Here is an 11,606-nt window from a genome sequence, read left to right as displayed (position 1 = left end):
GGGTAGCAAGGCCGGGCCTGCCAACAAGGAGACCCCCAGCTCCTGATGGCAAAGCCAGGGACAGCTTCACTCAGCGAGGAAGGTGCTGTGCCCGTGAGAAGGGGCGGGTGAGAGACGGGGATGGGGGCAGATGGGGGTGTCTGGAAGGCGGACCCCAGGAAACCCTCCCCGGGGGCCTGTCCAAAACCCCCGCTGCTGTGAGGCCACTCCCACCCCCACTCGGGACCCAGCTCTCAGGGAACATTCTGATGAGGACCATCTATGTCTGAGTGTAAACTTTCACTCAGACTGAGTGCCCAGTCTCCAGTCGTGTCCAGCTCTTTGTGACCCTGTGGACTGTAGCCCACCAGGCTCCTCTGTCCATGGGGACTCTCCAGGCAAGAATACTGGAGTGGGTCGCCATGCCTGCCTCCAGGGGGTCTTCCCTACCCAGGGATCGAACCGACATCTCCTAAGTCTGCATTGGCATGCAGGTTCTTTACCACTAGCGCCACCTGGACTCTGGGCTGCAGGATGCTAAAGCTAGATCAGCTCTCCTTCCCGTCTGCAGGCCATACCTGCAAAGCCCCCTTCCCAGGTAACATGACATATCTCTCGGTTCCAGGAATTAGGATGGAGGCATCTTTGGGAACCTTTATCCAGTCAGCAACAGGGGGTGGTCCCGTGAGCAGATTGGCAGTCAGAGAATGCAGGGGGTGCCCACTGGCCTGCCCCTTTTGGACAAGCAGGTCTGAGTGGGCAGCATCTGCCTAGCAGAGGGAGGCCCAGCTTCCCAATGTGTCTGTTCTGAGACGGCAGGTCTTCCTGTCCAGGCAGTGCCTGTGAGAGGAGGGAGGAGACAGGGTGAATGGCGAGTGGTTCCTTCATATGTTTCTTCCAAGTGAGCCTTGCCGTGGTCCCAGGGGGACCTGCAGAAGCCACACAGGCACTTCTGTTTCTGAAGTTCAGCTGCTCTGAAGTGAGTCATGCTTCCATGGGAGTCGCTTTTGAAAACCACACAAACGGTTAGAATGTCTTCTGGCCCCCGAGGGCCTCTTGGGGACCCACTGGCCTCCAAGAGGGAAGCCTTTGGAAAGCAACCGGCAACCTCGCTGTCAGCAAGGTGGCCCCAGGCTGGCCTCCTCTCTGTGACCTTGGCTCTGCTCATGCTGCTGAAGCCCCGCCCCGTCAGCATGGCCTCGCCCCCTCGCGTTGCCTGACCCCGCCCTTCGTGGTGCCCGGCCCCGCCCTCTCGTGGTGCCCATCCTTTGCAGAATGGCTCCTGCAGGTCCCAGTGGGCAGGGCGGAGGCTGGGCGGTCCTGGGCCTCTTTGCCCTGCAGGTGGCTGTCCCTGAGAGCCTGCAGGTGATGAGGACACTACAGAGACGTAAGTGGTGGCACCTCAGTGTCTGCAGAGGCCCCCCGGAGGAATAATAGTCGTTCCCCCTTGTCCGCCACTTGGAGTGGCTGGGTCCTCCCACCAGGGGTCGGGACCAATCGGTTGCACCTGCGTTCATCACTCGCGCACTCGGGCAGAGCAAGAAATAGGGCTGTCTATCCGGTGTGAGCCGCTGCCCTGTGGGTGCCTGGCTTCGAGTCTGGGGCACAGAGGAGAGTAGAAGGGGGCCTCAGCCCCCACAGTGGAGGGCTCCAGCTGGGGGTAGCAGGGCAGTGAAGGGGGCCTCAGCCCCTACAGTGGAGGACTCCAGCTGGGGGTAGCAGGGCAGCGAGCTTGGGGGCCCGCCAGGGCTGCCAGGGCTTTCTGTCCACCTCCAGCTCCGAGCAGGCCCTTTAAGGTCAGGCCCGGGTCAGATCCAGAAGCACGTGGCCTGGAGCCTGGGCCTCCCAAGTCTCAGGACTTTCCCAAGACCTCCGTGAGGTAGTGGGGGACCCTGCCCTGCACTTCCCTGAGAAATTCCCTTCTCCCAGAGCAGAGAAAGCCCAGGTCCTGGGAATAAGGCTGGAAGGCTTCCAGCATCTTCTCCTGGAGTCATGGGCCATCTTTCTTCACCATTCTTCCCCTGAAAGGCACAGTCTGACTTGCACCCAACAAACTTGGCCCCCGAAGAGGACAGTGTGGGGAGGGGGCGTGGGGCCAGCCCTGGGCCTGGAGCCAGATGAGCTGGGTTCAAGGCCGGGGTTGTGTCCACCCCATCTCCTCGAGGACACCTCAGGCCCTGGTAATGGTACATGAAAGTATAAAGTGAGGATCCGAGAGGCTATCCGTCTACCTGAGGTCCCACAGTTCAGATCCCTGGAAAGAAAGAGCAGAATGTCAATTCAGAAGTTTTCCTTTATATCTTCCAAGTCAGAGCTCTTAACCATGCTACAGCGTACATTCCCCACACTCATCAGTTTCCCCCTCCCCAGCCGCCTGTCTGCATGTCACGTGTCAGCCCCATCTCTGATACCCTTAGGCACAGGGCAGCAGTTTCTGGGTCTTCTGGGCAGAGGTTTCCGCAGACCTGCCCATCTAGGGGTCTAGGTGGTGACCGGAGCTTCTAGGGGAAAACAAAGGGAAGGAGACACAGATTTGTTCGGCCAGATGGGTTTTGCCACTGAGACTCCTGCCGGCAGAGGAGTCCTCCAAGTCCTGGGCTGGCCAAGCCTCCCACTCACAGGACCAAGCAGCCTTTAGGGGGCTGGCTGTGGGGGCTTTGGAGTCACAACAGAAATGGACAGGCTGTCCCTGGACTCAGCCCTGCCCGGTGGCCTCAAAGGCACCAAGGGGACACCCAGCTAGAAAGTCTGCAGAGTCCTCATTTAACTTTTTAGCAGGGGTTTTCGGAGCATCTACTTTGCACGAGGCTCTGGGCCAGGCATTAGGGCGGGTGGGAGGCTGCTCATCTGCTCATTCAGTGATGGCTTCACTGGTTCTTTCACCACGTATTTATGGGGCCCTGACTGTGTGAAGTGGGGGTGGGAGAGGGCAAAGGTCAGAGGTCAGAGGCCCGGATGAAGCCCAGAGCTGTGTCCACGGTGGGCAGGATGGGCTGGGTGAGGTCAGAATTCTCAGAGCATCTGTAAATCCTTCTTAACCACATACACGTTCTTAAACATTTGATTTTTACTTAAAATATTTAAAGTACATTCATGTATCTGTCTTCTGATATAAGGGCCAAAGCCTTTTGCCCAAACATGAGTCTGCAGATTGGAGTTTCGGGTCGCCTTTGTGGCCAAAACCAGATGGTGCTGAATCAGCTGGTTTCTGGTTTTCGTTCTCTAAAGGGGCATGAGAACTGAGAGGCCCTTGCGAAGCGTCGGCAGGCAGAGTCTTTCGTCATCCGTGTAGTTACTCCCCTCGTGTGCTGGGACTTACCAACCCTTCCGACCTGGTTTTCAGAAAGTGACTCATATTTTGCGCTTGTATTTCATTTGTTTACATCAGCAGTTCTCAAGGTGTGGTCCAAGGATGCTGGCGACCCTCAAGACCCTTTCAAGAGATCCACCAGGCAAAGCTAAGACTCTTCATGACCATACCAAGGCGTTGGTCACCCTTTATCCTCTCATTTCCTCTTGAAAGTACAAATGATGAATTCTAGAGGCTGAAGCCCGCTCTGATAGCTGATGGACTACACGCTTGTGCATTCATGGGCTTTGAAAGTCTTTCCACCTTAATTTCTCCTGTAGGGAAGCCTGGTGTTCTGCAGGCCATGGGATCGCAGAGAGTTGGACACAACTGAGCGACTGAACAACAGCAAATACTGATAGATGTGAACCATATAAACAGAAGCTTTTTGGGAATCTTCACTAATTTTTAAGAGTGTAAAGGAGTCTGGCTACCAAACAGTTTGAGAACTGCTAGTTTCTATATTTATTAAATCACACATGTCTGATATCAAGCATAACTGGCATAAGAAAGACGGGAATAAGCGTAAGTGACTTGTAATAAACACAGAGTTGCCTGGAGGGCATTTTGCAGAAAGGCCAAGAGCACTAAGCCTGCCCTGAGCATCGGCTAGGATGCTGCGGGATAAGGAGACAGGCACCTGTCTGTGCGGAGGGAGACGAGAGGCATCCACAGTACCTGAGGTGACGGAGTGACAGCGATGCTGCTGTTATGGAACACACGCTGAGCACCAGGCCCTGTGCTCAGCGTCTCCGTGGACCCTCACCACCACTGTGAGAGAGGTCCTCTACTTGTACAGGTGGGGAGCTGAGGCTGAGAGGGGCCGACACTAATAAGCCCGAGACCACCGCCCCCCCCGCCAACCCCGGCTCCTAAGGAGCAGAGTTAGTCCTTGATCTCAGGTCTGCTGATCTCAAGGACCTGCCTCTTAACCAGCTGTCCTCACCTCTGAGTCCATGAAGTTTCCCTAGTTTCTAGGGAGGCAGGTGAGGCGGGCAGAGACTCAGGTGAAGTCAGGTGGGTGCCCGTACCTTCTGCACAGTCTGGGCCGGGAAGCCGACACGGGCACTGGGGACTGAGGTCAGGACCAGGTGGCCTCTTCAAGTCATTTCCTTGTAGAAGCAGTGGAACGGACATGCCCCCACCCTCTCTTCCATGAACCTCATCAGTCGTTGCCAGCCTTATAGGGGCCTTTGGGCAGAGCCTTGATCCTGGCCTCTGCCCCCTCTTTCTGCCTCCCCTCTGTGTCCTGCACCCATCTGGAAGGGAGGAAGCTGAGCTGTGTGTGTGCTGAGCCCCTGACTTTTTTAGGGGATTGAACAGGAGGGACCGGTGTCTCCAGGGGCCCTTCCATCTCATGGTCTGAAGCTTTTTCAGAGCCCAGGAATCGCGGGTTGCCCCCATCCTGCCAGTTCTGAGGTTAGTAAGGGGCCCTCAGTGTTCCCTGTGGCCAGCAACTCCTGCGGCGCTGTGGGTTCGAGTCACGGGTAAGGAATGGGGAGTGGCCGCTTCCCTCCTCGGGCTGGCCTCCCCACGGTCACCATGGAGATCGTTTGTTTACTCCCACCTCCACATGAGATAATCTGGAGAAACTGCCATTTTTCTACACTTTCAACATGATTTGGAATTCAGGCAAATTCCAAAGCCACGCCAGCCTCCAGTTCCAAAGGCAGCCTGCACGGACCTTAGGCTGCCGGCCAACTTCCCCTAAGAGAGCACACACCTCACCTCTGCTCCACATGGTCTGTCTCCCTGCCTTTGCTTGAGCCATTGTGCCACCAGGAGTGCCCACCCTCCCCATTGTTCAACTGAGTCAACTTCGTTCCCCCCCACCCCAAGGCCAAGTGCAAGCATTACCTCCTCCTCCATGATGGCCTCCTGGGTTCCACCCCGTCTCCCACCTCCTGACCTGCTTGAGGACTCTTCCCCTTCTTGTCTCACCTCTGTCTAGTGTGGCGCTGATTGCTTTCCACGTGACTCGGTAGTCACTCGTGTTTTCGTCTCCCGTCCAGACAGTGGATCCTGGGGACACACAGGCTGTTCCTTCCTCCACCCTCAGATACCCAGCCATGGAGCGATGTTCCTGAGAGGAAGGCCAAGAGCGCCTGGAGAGAGAACTGAACTGGGAGCTTGGTGATCTGGATGACCCTGAGCAAGTGGTTTGACTTCTCCGAACCCTGGTTTCCCCAACTTCTGAGCAGTGTGGGGGACCTGGAGGACTGCAAGGAGCCTCAGATCTGCGATTTTATTGCCTTTTGAGAACTTGCCACATTCCCCAAGCTGCTTCCATGCCCAACGTGTTTTGCAGAGAAAGTGTCTGGAGAAGAGATTGGGGTGGGTGTGGCAACCCCCTCCCCATTCTTCAGGGATTCCAGGAAGCCAGCCCTGGGAGTAGGAGGCTCCCACTGACATGCAGCCCTGTGCTGCCCCCGTGTGACCCGTGTGGGCACTGCACCAGGAAAACATTTCTCACCAACCTCTCTGAGGGGCTACCCTGACAGATGCCCGTCACCAACCTGGCTGGCCCGCTCGACCTCCCGCTGTCTTCCTGCTCACCTCTCACCTGGGCCAGGGAGCTCCTGGTGACCAAGGGTCATCCTAGGATGAGGACGCCCCAGGGTGGAAGGGCTAAGATCTCCGATCAGCCAACCAGGCGAGCTGTTCTGGAGGTGCCACTGTGTGGCAGAGAAGGGATTTCAGGGGCCCCAGAGGTGCTCACACGTGCTTCTTAGTCTCCAGGCCCTTCCCAACCCCCGTCTAAGCTAAGAGGCCTGCAGGCCATGTAGGATCATGCCCGTCATGCCTTTAGAGAAAGGGAGGCTGGGAAAGGGCCAGACTGACTCCCAGCCCAGTGGTCCATTCGCTCCATCTGGGGCCACCCCGACACAGAGCTGATGCACTGAGCTGAGACCCTTCTGCCCTTTGAGACTGGTGGTGGTCAGACACCCGCCCCCCACCAGCCCCTCCCTGTCTCGGTCCTTCCCACATGGATGCCTCCCCTTCTCAACCCTGACGGCCCGCCCACCCTTCCTAGTACCCTGTCCTGAGCGGACCTGAAGTTGGGTCTCATGCACCCTCCCAGTCTCAGGAGAGCCTGGGGGAGCCCTGATGCCCCTGGGGGCCCCTCAGAGGTGGGAGTGTAGGTGATGAGGACCAGGCCTGCAGCTTCTGCCTGCAGATCTAGAGCTCCCTCCTCACCCATCGTTGTTCTGCCGTCTCCACTCCCCACAGCATCCTTCCTGGGCTCTCCTCTCTTCTTGCAAAATGGACCTTGAGTCTCCCGGCTCCAGGGCCATCTCCATAAGCCAGGCTTTGTGGCCTCTAGCCCCACCCAGGCAGGCTCTGCTACCCTTGTCCTTCCTAGATGTGAGGGGACAGAGCTCAGGGGTCCAGGGGGACCCCCTTTCTTTAGGGGATTGTTGGCTAACACTTGTCCTGCCTTAGTGTGGGCACACTGAGGTCTTGGACTTCCACGTGGCTCTAGGTACTCCTCCTGCTTGATCTGACCTTCCTTCCCCACTGCTTGCTCTCCCTCCTGCAATGAGGCATGTGCTGGATGGAGCAAAGCTGGGCTGGGCTGGACTTGGGTTCCAACAGGCAGGTCTGGAGACATGGCCACAAGGCAGCTCTGGGAGTGTCCAGGGTGTCAATGACAAGCCAAGCTTGGCACAACCCAGAAGCATCGCTATGCCCTCGCTGCCAGGACATTCAAAGACACACTGCCTAATGAGCAAAGAAAATGACTGCACTTTACCAGCAGCTGCTGCAAGACGTGTTTGAAGGGTCCAGGTTGTCACCTTCCCTCCACTTCCTCACAGCTGTCTCCCTCAGGCTCCTCAAGCTCCTGCTCGTCTGTCCCAGTTGCTCCAGGAGGCTTCTCCCCCGCCACCTGGGGACTGCCCCTTCCAGAGCGTGTGACCTTCTCAGCACCCTCATCAGCTGAGAGGTGACCCAGTCCAGGCTGCTCGTGTTTCAGTGGCCAGAACTCGTCACGTGCCCCCTCCATCCACGGGACAGGCAGTCTGCCAGGAGCTGGAAGGAGAATTGATGTCCAGGGTCATCTCCAGTGCCCCCAGCTCCCTCAGAACCCCCACAGGTTCCAGTCTGGCCCTTCTTAGTCGTGTTCTCACCTCTCAGTCACTTCCAGATTTTCTGCCTCTTTGTACCCGCACTGCATTCTGTGAAATTCCCTCCCGTTTATGTCTCAGTTCACCAAATCTTTCTACTTCTCTACATCACCAACCCTGGTCTCGAAACTATTAAGTTTTTCATTTTAAAATGACATATTTGGGCCATTTTCAATTGTAGAATTTCAATTTGGTTCATTTCAAAAAAGTCTGTAATTTTTTTTCATAGAACTTTGTTTTTTAAATATGGGTTTTGTCCCTTCTTTATGTCTTTAATCATTCTAAACATGATTTATCATTTCATTTGAACTGTTCTGTTGTTATAAGTGTTTGGAGGATTAATCATCCTGTTTTTATTATTTTTTTTAATCTGCTGGCGTTCCCTTGTGAATTGTTTCAATGTGTAGTTTGTTATTTTAAAAAATCATTATGAGTTTTTCTTGGGGTACGTTACCATTTTTTTCCCCTATGAAATTCCCACGAGCCCTGGGATTGGAGATATTTGCAGAAAGGGCTTTTATTTTTGCTTTGGTCTGGACCCAAAGGGTCACTTCTCTGGAAACAAAGTTTGCAATAACTTTTGGACTTGGGATGCCCTTGCTTTATAGGAGGTATAAATTAAAGTTGTCTATGTGATTGGGAAGGGTTTCTTTTTGTTGTCCTTGTTTGTTTATTTGCTGTTTGTTTTCTGTTTATTCTAAAAAAAAAAAAAAGTTTTTTTTCTGGAAAAAATCCGACACAATTTATCCTGCTTCCTAGGCTAGGAATTAGGGGACATCTGTCTAGATATTTTTAAATAGCACCCAAGCAGTTTGATGTCCTTTGCAGCAGAAAATATGAAGCAGAGCTTGGGCGGCCAAGCTGGTCGCCCTTCCGCGGAGAATGGGCCTCAGGAGCCTGGGGAGCGACAGCAAGGAGGGAGCCGGCGGCCGCGCGTCCTCCAGGGGGCGCTCCTGCAGCGAGCCCAGACCCCTGGGCGCTGTTCTCCCTGGTTTCGGGTTTGCGGTGACTATGGGACGCTGAAATTAAGAACGGAAGGAAAAATCCTTACCACCCCTGCTCCCCAAATACATCTACGTGCATTTGCATCGATTCGGCTGTGTTTTTCAGCATTTGCAGTGTTTTCCTGACTGTCTGAGAGATATGCTGCGCTGGCTGGGGAACCAGGACGGGACACACGTCCCGCAAGCCCGGCTTGTGTCCTCTGCTGTGACCCTGCTCAGTGGTTCCACGGCTTAAAGAAGCGTCAGCGTCACTCTTCATCAGACTCATGACCAATACTTCGTATATTGCCTTGTGTTTAAAAAATGCTCACAGTCAGGCAGAGCTGGGTTTTCAGGCTTTCCAGTCTCCCAGTCTAAAACCCTCCGGCAAGGACTGAGAAAGGGAAGAGGAGGAGGAAAAAGAGGTGAAATCTTGTGAGTATGTGTGTGTGAGTGAGTGTATGTGAGTGTCTATGTGTGTGAGAGTGTGTGAGTGCGTGTGAGAGAGTGTGAGTGTACATGAGTACGAGTGTGTATGAGTGTGTAAGTGTGCGTGTGAGTGAATGTATGTGAGTGTGTATGTGTGTGCGAGTGTGTGAGTGTGTGAGTGTGTGTGAGTGCATGAGTGTAAATGAGTGCATGAGTGAGTGTGTATGAGTGCATATGTGAGTGCATGTGTGTGTGTGAGTGCGTGTGTGAGTGTGCACATGTGTGTGTGGCTGCATGCATCTGTGTGTGAGTGTAAATGAGTGCATGAGTGTGTATGTGTGTGTGAGTGCATGTGTGTGTGTGTGTGTGAGTGTGTATGTGAGTGAGTGCGTGCTTGTGGGAATGTGTGTGTGTGTGTGTGTGTGTGAGTATTTGGTGTTATCTTCTATCCCCAAGGTTCCTGGGCAGAGCCTGCAGCCTGCAGGAAGAAGGTTCCTTTCTGTGGGGGTCCCCAAGAGCAGCAGTGACCACTTGGATCCCTGGGCCCCGCAGTGGGACCTGCGTTCACCTCTGGGACACTCTGGCCGAGGAGCAGCCCCTAGGGGAACAGGGCAGGGAGAGGCCCGTGGGCTGCGTTCAGCCACTGCAGGCCCACCAGGGTTGGGGACGTGGCGAGACCAGTGTCTACCTTAGAGGAGGGGATGCTGTCCTTGGGACGGGACACCACTGTGTAAGCAACCGTGGTCATGTCTAGGGCTGCTGGGCGCTATGGAAGCTGGGGGGGGAGAGCTGGAGTAGGGGTGTTACTTGGACATTTGTGTTGATGAAGGAGGTGCGGGGGGCCAGACTACGGGGGAGAGAGGACAGGATGGCACTTGGGCTGACTTTTAACCTCAGTTCACGTGTCCAGCACAGATTTCTCTGCAGAGCCCATCTGCCTCCTGACCGTCACCACCACCCAGCATCACAAACCGGCCTGAGGGGCCGACACCCCCATCCTCCCCACAGCCAGGGCCCCAGGCCAGGAGCTGTCCTCAGCTCTCTCCCACCCCATGCTCCTCTGGCCTGGGACCCCTCCTGCCCATCCCTTAACTAAGGCCAGACTTAGATAAGACCCCTTCTCATCATCTCCACGCTGCCTCCCAGTGGCTGGGCAGTGGTCTGCCTGCCCTCAGCGCCCACGCTGGCTCTCTTCACAATCAATCAGCCAGAAGGAGACTTGCAGGTATGCGCTGGGGGCTGTCACTCTGCCGGAACCCTGTCAAGACATCCCCTCACCCAGACAACCACTGAGTCCTTCCTGCGATCCTCCAGGCCCTGCGTGACCTGCTCTCATCCTCTGCGACCTCAGTTCCTGCCATATCCCCTCCCTCCTTCATCCAGGCCCATGGAGCCCCCAGCCTGTCCTCAGTGCCCAGGGTCTCTGCACCATTGATCACCCTGCCTGGCACTCATCGGTCACCTGGCAACAAGGCCACCTGAAGGCTGTTATTCCAGGTCCCTCTGCCTCTCTGTGTCACAGCACTTTTCATCTTCTGTGTGATCATCTTTCACTGATGAACTTGGCTTACTGTTTTCCTATTTCCCTTCCCTGGTGGCTCAGACAGTAAATAATCTGCCTGCAATGCAGGAGGCCTGGGTTTGATCCCTGTGTCAGGAAGATCCCCTGAAGAGGGAAATGGCAACCCACTCCAGTATTCTTGCCAAGATAATTGCATGGACAGACGAGCCTGGCAGACAGCAGTCCATGGCATCTCAAAGAATCGGACAAGACTGAGCAAATAACACTTTTGCTAACTAGCACTATGGAGGGAGGAGTTTTGACTGTAACTGCCTGATACTTCCTGTCCCAAGATCCCAGGTCAGTGCCCAGCACAGGCTGGGGCACTGCAGATGCTAAGGATGTTGGATGGACAGGGAGGCTGGCTGGTCTCTAAAGGAACTGGAATTTTTTTCCGGTCACCAGAATAGATGATGGATGAATTTAAGCTAAGATGCGACGTGAGCTGAGAGGGAGCAGGGACTACAGAGGAAGCGTCTCCAGAACTGAGACACAGCTCCTCCCTGACCTAAGCTCGAGGCAATGGGTTTCTGTTTGCTGTTTTTAGGTAAATAGGGACTTGACTGTCCAGGTAAGTCCAGGTTTAGAAAACTAATAACCAGGGTGCTGGCCGAGGGAACGCCAAGCTAGACTTTCTTCCACAGCTACTCAGATAGTAGCAGCTCATTGGAAACCAGTCTGAGAGGCTGAGATTTCACTGGTAATTAAGTCTGGGTGGTGAATAAGATGTAAATGAGAGGCACTTCTGATCCTCTGTAACTGTCCTGTGAGATCAGAGAGGGTTTGTAGATCTTGGGGAAGATGGAGCCAGACTTAAACAATGAAATTACCAGAGGGGGAAAAACATCTCTCCACTAGCAATGTGCTGTTTCCTTAACAGACTGTCACCCCTGTTGGCTAAGCCCTGAGTCAAGAGTCTGGGCTCTTAGGTCTCGAGTGCCAATGGCCTTGGAACCTGGCCACGTCTTGCATCACAAAGTCTCTTACTAAGAATCTGCCAGCAGGGGGTCAGGTGGCTCTAACTTTGAAAATAGAGCAATACTCTTCTTTCCATGGAAGCTTGAATGGACCCTGACACACTGGTGGTGGGGGTGACCTGGAGCTCAGCTCTCTATCCCCTGCTCCTCAACCCTCCCCTCCCTACCCCCAGCTGTGACAGTCACACGTTTTATACAACT

The 11,606-nt window shown here is 54.7% G+C and overlaps 1 long non-coding RNA gene across 1 annotated transcript; it reads left to right on the top strand.

Moving 5' to 3' along the window:
- Positions 1-3,321: 3,321 nt before the first annotated feature.
- LOC138427462 (uncharacterized) lies at positions 3,322-8,098 on the top strand. Its single transcript, XR_011252016.1, has 2 exons — positions 3,322-4,127; positions 5,341-8,098. It is a non-coding gene; the product is annotated as an uncharacterized lncRNA (long non-coding RNA).
- Positions 8,099-11,606: the final 3,508 nt, after the last annotated feature.

This window comes from Ovis canadensis, chromosome 22 (assembly GCF_042477335.2).
Source record: "Ovis canadensis isolate MfBH-ARS-UI-01 breed Bighorn chromosome 22, ARS-UI_OviCan_v2, whole genome shotgun sequence".
Lineage (NCBI taxonomy): Eukaryota > Metazoa > Chordata > Mammalia > Artiodactyla > Bovidae > Ovis > Ovis canadensis.
This window is presented reverse-complemented; position numbering and strand designations above follow the sequence as displayed.